This window comes from Trachemys scripta, chromosome 3, assembly GCF_013100865.1.
Source record: "Trachemys scripta elegans isolate TJP31775 chromosome 3, CAS_Tse_1.0, whole genome shotgun sequence".
NCBI classification, from domain to species: Eukaryota; Metazoa; Chordata; order Testudines; family Emydidae; genus Trachemys; species Trachemys scripta.
Window position 1 is genome coordinate 38,046,483 of NC_048300.1, and position 10,042 is coordinate 38,056,524.

A 10,042-nucleotide genomic window follows, 5' to 3' on the forward strand; every position below is an offset into this window, starting at 1 on the left:
CATTTAATTTAATGGCTGCTACCTGTAGTTCTGAATCATGCATGGACATGTGGCTTGCCCATGTGACTCCAAAACTCCATCTTGGAGCTGGACTTTGCATGGGAGAGAGTCTCCACGCATAAGAAAAAGTCTATTTAAATCCATGGGAGACCCCTCCATTTTGTCTTCAGCTGGCTAAAGAGATATCCTTAGGGGTGGTGCGGCTATCTGAAAGAAACTGGAACAAAGGACAATAACCACAGGGCATGTGAGTGATTGCTGGACCCAGACTAGAAGGAGACTAGTCTGTAAAAGGAAGCTTACTGGTGAGGTTTTTATCTGTACTCAGTTGTATTACTGTATTAGACTTTGATTTGTGGGTTTTATTTCATTTTACTTGGTAATTTACTTTGTTCTGTCTGTTATTACTTGGAATCGCTTAAATCTTACTTTCCGTATTTAATAAAATCACTTTTTACTTATTAATTAACCCAGAGTATGTATTAATACCTGGGTGAGGGGGCAAACAGCTGTGCATCTCTCTCTATCGGCGTTATAGAGGGAGAACAATTTATGAGTTTACCCTGTATAAGCATTATACAGGGTAAAATGGATTTATGTGCGTTTAGACCCCACTGAGAGTTGGACATTTGAGCGTTACAGATAAGAACACTTCTGTAAGCTGCTTTCAGTCAATCCTACAGCTGTTAGGGGACGTGATTCAGACCTAGGTCTGGGTTTGCAGCAGGCTAGCGAGTCTGGCTCAAACCAGGCAGGGCACTGAAATCCTAAGCTGACAGGGCAGGAAAGCAGGGGCAGAAGTAGTCTTGGCACATCAGTTGGCAGCTCCCAAGGGGGTTTCTGTGATCTAACCCATCACACATCGATCTAGGCTATTTATTTTGAAAAGATATGTGGCTAATTGGAAGAGATTTGGCTCTGTCACATTAGACACCTAGGTTCTGATTCCAGCTGTGTTGAAAGTGACCTTGTGCAACCTCTCAGTTTTCTTACCTGAAAGTAGAAGGAATGATAGTTGCCTGCCGTAAAGGAGAAAGATTAGATTTTGGCCAATAATAAGGTTACAAAGTACACAAAAAACATTATCACAGAAGAGATTACTGTAAAAATGCTGTCCTATTTCCTAGCCCAGTGCACTTTCCCTGAGTTAAAGTGTAGTTGAATGGAAGATCTGTCTCTTTCTCGTCGTACAACATGCCAGCAGTTTGCAGCAGAACATAGTACTGCAAGATCTAATAAGTTTTACTGTTTCAAATGCTCAACCTTCTTTTTTGGTCCCATGCACGACACCTCTCTAGGGGCATTCCAGCGACAGACGTTTCATGTGAAAAATTGGTCAACTTAAAAAAAAAAAAGTGAAAGGTTTACCAGCTATACCAGTATAATTAAACGGATAGTGTACCAGTATAACTCCTTGTGCGGACACTCTTTATTTTGGATGGCCTTTTTTTTGTTTCAGTATAGACTAAACCACTTAAAGAACATAAGCTAAACTGGAAAAAGACACTCTTAGGCTACATCTACATTACGGGGGGGGGGGGGTCGATTTAAGATACGCAAATTCAGCTACGTGAATAGCGTAGCTGAATTCGACGTATCGCAGCCGACTTACCCCACTGTGAGAACGGCGGCAAAATTGACCTCTGCGGCTTCCCGTCGATGGCGCTTACTCCCACCTCCGCTGGTGGAGTAAGAGCGTCAATTCGGGGATCGATTGTCGCGTCCCGACCGGACGCGATAAATCAATCCCCGAGAGGTCGATTTCTACCCGCCGATTCAGGCGGGTAGTGTAGACCCAGCCTTATACTGGAATAAGAGTGTCCACACAGGGAGTTATTCTGGTGTAACTGTATTGGTTTAAAGTCAGTATAGCTTTCCTGTGTAGACAAGCCCTAAGGAACACCTGGATCAAATTACCTCAGATTTGCACTTTACCCTTTAACATATCAATTTTCAATTTAATCTGGCCACATATGTGCACTTCAGTGAGGATGTAAAATTCAGCTTTAAGCAGAAACCATGTTGCCACCCCTTAATTCATATACATATTATATAAAATATTAGGAAGACTAAGCTATGACAAGTAACAAGTCCTTGTAAATTTTGTACTGTTATTTTTGTAATCAATGCAAAAATATTTTTTTTTTAAATTGGTAAAAAACATCTATATGTTTGTTTCTTTATAAGAGTCAATGGGAAATCCCCCAGGAACTGAGAGTGAAAACAGAACAGAAACTACCCCAGGTGTTCAGAGAATGACAAACAGATCTGTACTTACTAAAGAGACCACAGCAATGCCTAATAATTCACAACCAGTTTGTCACTTCTTGTTTGCCCAACAAGCTGATAACAGATTGCACTCCCCCATAAGAATTTCATGATAGTCCAGTCACGGCCCCACATTCTGCCATCAAATTTATGCAGAATCATAAACAGAAGATGGTAAATTCAGAAGTGAGTCTACATGGAGGCTAAAATGCTAAGGACCCATGTATTGCTGCCACTGGTGGAGCTTGCATTAGCAACTGTGGGAATTTTTTGTAAAAAGAACTCTAATGTACACATAACATAGTGAAGTCCACTAGGTCTGCCCATCTAGAGAAGGACATTCCTGCTTCAAGTATGACTGCTCCCACTTTTCACAGTTCTCCTTTAAGGGTTATATTTTCAAAGGCCTCAGCCCAGCCTCCATTTGTGCACATGAAATTCTACGGACACACAGTTTAACACACTGATACTTGTGTGCACAAATGATAGCGCTCATACACACAAAAAACCCTTGTACTCAGTATGAACTCTGTTTACATGCACAAATGGAATTTGTAGGGAGGATTCAATTGAGTTACTCCAGATTTACACTGATATACCCCAATCAGAATCTGCCTATTCATATACACCTATACCCCATATAACCCTGTCCTTGGGAGCAAAAAAAAAAAAAAAAAAATCTTACCGTTTATAGGTGAAAACGTATTATATTGAACTTGCTTTGATCCGCCAGAGTGCGCAGCCCCCCCGGACATAAGGCGGTAAAGCAGTGCTCCGAATTTGTGTTATATCGGATCACATTATATATTGGGGTAGAGGTGTATATAAATTCTAGTAAATACACAAGCTAATGATAGTGCCTAAGACAAATACCTGTATTACTGACTTTGGATAATTCAGCAATAGATATCACATTCTGAAAATTTGACTCCAAGAAAAAATTACCCCCATTTTGCTTAGTCATGCACCATCTGAAAGTTCAAAAATGTACATCCCCATTCCTGATGTTTTAGGTTTCAAAGGCAATACTGCAATATGTAGCAATGCCTTCTCCTGTGTGGATTCAGGACTGATCTACAGTATCAGGGCCCTGTACTGTTAACAGTTAATGGAGATTCTCCTTCAGCTCTGTGCTTTGGTAGCAGGAGGTTCCTAACATTTTGAGTTGACGTAGTAACAACTGTGTAGTTCCCAGGGAGCTGTGGATTTCTTACAATACTAACCTGTTGACATCTAACCTAAATTCTCTACTTGCACTTCATGACATTTAGTTCTTATAATGTGTCACAAGTGCAAGTAGAGGGAGAGGCATTGGAGTAGTCCTGTCCACTTCCAGAGCTGCTCAGTCACCCTGCCCTCTAAACTGTACCAGTTCTCCGGCGGAGACGGATGCATGGCAGAAAGGTAAACGCCAATATAGAGCAGCAGACCCGCCCTCCACCGGGTGGCCTGAAGCGCAGGTGGAAGGGAGCTCACCTGCCACCAGTCCCCGACCACCAGGCCAGAGCTCTTGACCCAGTCGGAGGAGGCTGCCGAGTAGATGGCCTGGCAAGCCTCTACCCGCGCCAATTCGCCCGGGTCCTGGACCACCAGGAGCACGTCGGCGGTGTACGCCAACAGAACCAACTGCAGCTCCGGCTCTCACAGTACCAACCCCGTCAGCCTCCAATGGAGGAGACAGAAGAAGGGCTCGATCGCCAGAGTGTACAGCTGGCCCGAGAGGGGGCACCCCTGCTGTACTCCTCGCCCAAAACTGACTGGCTCAGGCAGGGTCCAGTTGAGCCTGACCAGACACTCCGCAGAGGCGTACAGCACCTGGAGAAAGCCCACAAACTGGGGTCCGAAGCCAAACGTTCGCAGAGTGCTCAGGAGATACCGGTGGCCCATCCTGTCGAACGCCTTCTCCTGATCCAGGGACAGGAGGGTGAATGGCAGACCATCCCTATACCCAAGCTCCAGGAGGTCCTAGACCAGATACAAGTTATCAAATGTGGTGTGGCCTGGGATGGTGTAGGTCTAGGTGGACCACGTCCACCAGCACGGAACCTAGCCGCAGCGAGATGGCCTTCACTACGACTTTGTAGTCCGTCCTGAGGAGTGAGACGGGATGCCAATTCCGTAAGTCACGGAGGTCCCCCTTCTTCGGCAAAAAGGCAAGCAAGGACTCTGCAAGGACTCGGCCCAGACGGTGAGTAGGTCTGGGCCGAGGACATCCCAGAACACGTGATAGAACTCCACGATCAGCCCGTCTATGTCCAGAGATTTATTGGTGGGCATGTGGCGGAGGGCTTCCAAGAGCTCAGCCAGAGTGAGAGGCAGCTCTAGCCAGTCTCGGTTGCTCGCGCTTACCGTTGGGAGTCTGCCCCAGAGCATTTTGCAAGTGTTAGGATCAGTCGCATCTGGGGAGAAAAGGCCTGCGTAGAAGGCCCTGGCCCTCCCGCACATCTCCGCCAGATCCATGAGGGGGGTGCCATCCTCCGCCAGGAAGCAAGTGAAGTGCTTCTTGGCCCCCCTCTTTTTCTCCAGGGTGTAGAAGAAGCGGGAGCCTTAATCCATCTCCTGAAGGAGGCGGATGCGGGATTGAACAAAGGCGCCCCGGGCCCAATGGTCCTCGAGAGCCCAGAGCTCCTCCCGGCACACTCCGCAGAGGGATGGATCCTCGGGGCTGGTGGCCATACGCCTCTCCAGCTCTAAGACCCCCCTGTTTCAATTGCTCTATTGCCGCATCCCTCCATCGGCTGCTGCCCCGGATGTAGTCGCGGCAAAAGAACCAGGTGCGCACCTTCCCCAGGTCCCACCACCGCTGCACTGAGGGAAAGGCACACTGCTGCCCTCGCCCGGCCAGCCAGAACTCCCGGAAGGATGTCACGATGCCCACATCCTCCAACAAGTTGTTGTTAAAATGCCAATAGGCTGGCCCCAGCCTCTCCGCGCTAAGAGAGTCTGTCCTGGCGGCCAAATGATGATCAGAGAATGGGGCTGACCAGAAGCTGGAGGAGTGGGCCTGTGAAAGGTGGAAATGCGATAAGTAGATGCTGTCCAACCAGGAGTGGCGCAACCAATGGGCCGCCAACCGGACAAAAGCGAAAGTTGAAACGTCCAGGTGGTGGTCGTGTCAGATGTCCACCAGGGAGTGATGGTCGACTATCTTCTGGAGGACATCCGCGGCGGCCAGGCTCTGCTCGGCCCCAAGCAGTCCCGCTCCTCGAGGGTGGCGTTAAAGTCCCCACCCAGGACTAGGTACTCACGAGGATCCAAAGGTGCTGAGGAAGGCGGATGCCTGCTGATAGAAACGCAGCCACTCTGGGCCCGATGTCGGGACATAGACGTTAACAAGGTTGACCATGAGCCCCTCCATATGGACCCAGAGGTGTAGCAGGCGGCCCAGCACAGCCTCGGTGACCCCCAGCACCTTGAGCCATAGGTCAGGGGAGAACAGGGTTGCCACTCCAGCCGTATGAGCTGTGAGATGGCTAAAGTAGACCCTGTCCCCCCATTCCAGCCACCAGCTGTCTTCGGCGGCTGGATCCGTATGGGTCTCCTGCAGGAAAACCATAGAGTACCCCCCCTCCCGAAGGAAGGAGAGTATCTGGTTCCTGCGGAGACCCATCCTACAGCCCTGGGCGTTCAATGTTGCGAAGGTGATAGGTGCCATGAGGAGGGCTGGGGGGGGGGATCCTCACCAGCAGGGATGCTCATGGCCCTGTCTGGCCACGCAACAAACCGTGACCTACCCCGTAGGTGAGTAAGGAGTCACGGAAGAGGCAGACCCGCTGGTAGGCCGCAGCGGCCTGCTTCCCGGTCCTCTTACCCTCCCCCATGAGGGCTCTCGCGGCCTGGAGGATTTGTTGAAAGTCTCCTCCCCCTCCCCCACCCCCAATTGCTGGAGAGCGAGCTGCACCTTGTTACGGGAGCCACGGACATCTTCAAGGAACTCCCGCAGTTCTTCTCGCAGCGTATGGGGGGTTGGGGTCACTGACCACCGGCTATCCTCTGGAGGGGCCCCTGACACAGCCTCGTGGCCCACCAAGACAGGCAGGCAAGGGGCTGACCCCCAACGCGGCGCCTCAAATCCCAGCTTAATAGGGAAGGGAAGAGAGCAGCTCCTGGTGGGAACGGGGTTATACAAAGGCCGGTCCCTGGGGGTCATCCTCTGAGAAACTTAAGGAGTCAGCCCCAGGGGCGGCAATGGCATCACGGGAGGTGGAGAGGAGAAGGATGGGGTTGGCATCAGGGCAGGACAAAGATCAAGAGCAGGGACAGGGCTGGGGTCAGGAATAGGGGCAGGGAAAGGGGCGATAGTGGGACCAGGGGCCCCAGCAGCCAGGCCACTGGGGGGTGTCACCCCACGGTTGGGCTCAGGGGTCTTTTGGGTGGGAGGGGGACCCCTCAGTGATGCTGGGCTCGTGTTCGAAGGCAGGTGCTGTGGCCATGGCATCCGTAGGTGGAGAATCAGCGATGGGCTCCCCCCACCCAGGAAGGGGGTCGGCTGCCCCGCAGCTACAAGGGATTCCCCTGGTAACTCGGGTCCTGGCCGCATGGCACTGACCGTCGCCTCAAGAGGCTCGATGGCTTCTGGTGGGGTGCCATCTGTGGCAGGGTTGGTGAGAGAGTCCAGGGGCTCCTTGGAGGTGGGAGCGGAAGCACTGGGGGATGGAGCACAGGGAAAGGGGAGTCAGGGTAAGGTCACCTAGATTGAGGCCAGCTGGCAGAGGATCATCCTTCCCCTGGGTGACTGGGGTCAGACCTAGGGCCTCAATCTCCTCGTAGATGGAAGGGAGATCACCTCCCTCACCCCGAGGTTCTCCTCGCCAGGGCCCAAAGCGATGCTCACCTTGGGGCTCACAGGGATGTCAGATGGTAAGGGGGCAGGAGAGGCTCCATCGGTAGCCTCCGCAGGAAGGCACTCCAGTGGAGGGGCGGCGCTTCTCTCCAGTGCTGCCACGTCCTCCCCAGCCAGCACCGGTGGATAGAATACACCCATGGGCAAGGTGGAAGGCTCGGCCTTGTTGCCCCCCTTCCTGGTCTTCTGGATGGCCTCCGCATCGGATGGAAGGAGCGAAACTTGAGCCTTCTGCTTGCCCCACTTCCCGTGCAATAGGGCCCAACCTTGCATGGTATCATCTGGGGGCTGGCTAGCAGGGGTCGGGTTGGGGGCAGGGGCAATGGCTCAGGGAGAGCGGTGGGGTGGCATGAGGGAGGGAAGATTCCCCCTGGGACGGGCCCCCTCCCACACCCGGCGGTACCCCCGCCCACCCACCTCCACAGGCACTGCCAGATTGCAAGCAGCAGAGGCGGGGCTCTCCCGCTCATCTGGGCACGCTGGGGGAAGGTACCCCTTGGGCCCGAGCAGGAGTGGTGGTGGGTTGAGAAGGAGGAGGGGCAGCTCTGGGTGCTGGGCAACCAGCAGCACTGGTGCCCTGCCAGGGTTGGGGGGTCCTGGATGTACCTCCCTGTGCTGGGCCAAGGGGTAGTCCCTCCGGACGTGCCCCATCGCCCGGCAGAGATAGCACCGGGCCTCCCCCGTGGAATAACGCACCCGGTAGCAGGCCCCCGGTAAGGGACCAGGAAGGACCCCATGAGCACCTCTCCATCACATGCCGCCGGCGGCAGTTGAAGCTGCACCTGCCGGCATAATGAGACGGCATGACAGAGGGCGGGATCTTTGCAGCCCAGCGGGAGAGGGCTAACAACGGAGATGGGTTTCCCCAGGGTAGAGAGGGTGGGCACTAGGAAGGGAGGGAGGGAGGGAGGGACAGGGCGGCATTGGGAAGGAAGGAAGGGAGGGACAGAGGTCAGAACTATCCGGACACCCAGGTCCTCTAGCGGCTCCAGGGGGACAGACCCCCACCACCACCAGCAGGGCTTTCTCCACCGCCTCCTGGGCAGTGGCCTGCGACACTAGGAAGAAGATGACCTTTCCATACATTTTGGAGGCCGCTACGATGGCCATGGGCCCCACCACCCTCTCCAACACCCGCACATAGGTTTCTACGTGGGGCGAGGCGGGCACCAGGAGGCAACGGACACCATGCTTCCTGGTGAAGGTGGGGAAGGGGCCCCAGCCACTATAGATGGTAGTGGAGGCGATGGTCGGAAGAGATGATGTAGCGGCAGGCGGGAGGGCACCTGTAGAGGTAGTGGAGGGAGCAGCGGGGAGGGATGCTGCGGTTGGTGGTGGGGCAGCCCTTGCCATAGAGGGCCCGGTCTTTTTGGCAGGACTCTTACCCTTCTTTTTGCCCTGGCCCTTCCTGCCGGTTGGGGGGGGGGGGCAGAGTCAGAGGGGGCAAGGGACGTCGCAGCAGCGGAGGTCACCCTGGTGCCTGCTGTTGTCAGTGCCCCAGTGGGGGCGGTAGCAGGTGGTTTGGCAGCAGCGGTTGAGGTGGAAGCCTGAGGGGTTGATGGGGGCAGGCGGAGGAGGGGTGGAGAGGTCTGCCTGAGGGGTCCCATCCGCCTCATCCCCTGCCATAATGAGAGCAGGGGGAGGACAAACACCAGAGGGAGGAGGGGAATGGGGGCAACCACTCCTCCCCGCTAGGCTGCAGGCAGGGGAGGAGGGGTCGGATGGTGAGGGCTGAATCGGGGGGGGGAGGTAGTCAGGGTGTGTGTGGTGGGGGGGGCAACTCAGGATGGAATTCCAGCTCCTCTAGTTTCACTAGGGGAGTGGGGGATGAAACAGCATGGGGGCAAGAGGGTGCAGTGAAACAGGGACCAAATGGGATGGGCACAAGCACACAGAAGGGGACATGGGTGCATGAGGGGAGGTTCTAATCAGGGCAAGGGGGGGCCGCAGGGGGAGGGGAACAACCAGGCTAGGAGTGGGGCAGAGGAACCAAGGGGCTAGCTTCAGGGCTGGGGCGGGGCAAACAAACAAAAGCTATAGAGGGAAACAGGCAAGGCAGACAAACAAACTGAAGCTAGCGGGGGGGGGGGGCTGGGGCAAAGGGAGGGGCAAAAGGCTGTAAGGGGCAAATGGGGCAGGTAGCAAGGGGCAAAGCTGGGGAGGAGGGGGCAGTCAAAGGGGGGGGTACATGCGCCTATGTACACTTGTACAAAGAGTCAATATGGACTGGCTGCTGCTTTTGGCCCAAAAGGTGGTGAAAGGGCGAGGCAAGCCAGGGGAGCAGCCAGTGGGGGTTGTGGAGGGGGCAGCGATGACGGTGGTGGGGATTGAAGGGGGAAGGACACAGATGGACTAGAGTAGGGTTACCATTCGTCCGGATTTACCTGGACATGTCCTGCTTTTTGTGTTAAAAATAGCGTCCGGGGGGAATTTGTAAATCACTAAAAATGTCCGGGATTTCCCCCCCATGCAGAGCGAGGCGTGGTTGGGAGGGCTGCAGGAAATTCAGCCGCTCACATGGGGCTCTGGCAGCCAGAGCCCTTCCCCCTGCAGCTTGCCGGGCTGGACTCCGGAGCAGCTGTAGAGCTCCTCCTCCCCGCCCCACCCCGCATTCTGAGCCAGCCGGCCTGCTGGGCCGTTTGCATCGGGCCTCGGCAGCTCCTCCTCCCCTGCAGCCCAGCGCCCCGCTCCGGCAGCACTGGGTGGGGTGGGACCGGGTTGTGTGTTGTGCTGGGGAGCGCAGCCACGTGTCCGGCTCCGCGCAGAGCCCAACACCATGTTCTGAGCGGCAGGGTAAGGGGGACAGGGGGTAGGAGAAGAGGCAGGGAGATTTTGGAGGGGGCAGTCAAGAGACGGGGGGGGCTTTTTGGGGGGGGTGGAGAAGGTTTTGGGCAGTCAGGGTACAGGTAGGGGGTAGGGTCCTGGGGGGGG

The 10,042-nt window shown here is 54.5% G+C and overlaps 1 protein-coding gene across 1 annotated transcript in view; it reads left to right on the top strand.

Annotated features, from left to right (window-relative positions):
* The first annotated feature begins 9,847 nt into the window (after positions 1-9,847).
* Positions 9,848-10,042, top strand: part of HAAO (3-hydroxyanthranilate 3,4-dioxygenase) — a 79,916-nt gene continuing 79,721 nt past the window's right edge. The window contains exon 1 of the mRNA XM_034764465.1: positions 9,848-9,904. The gene's annotated coding sequence lies outside the window, so the exon portion shown is untranslated. The remainder of the gene's footprint in view (positions 9,905-10,042) is intronic.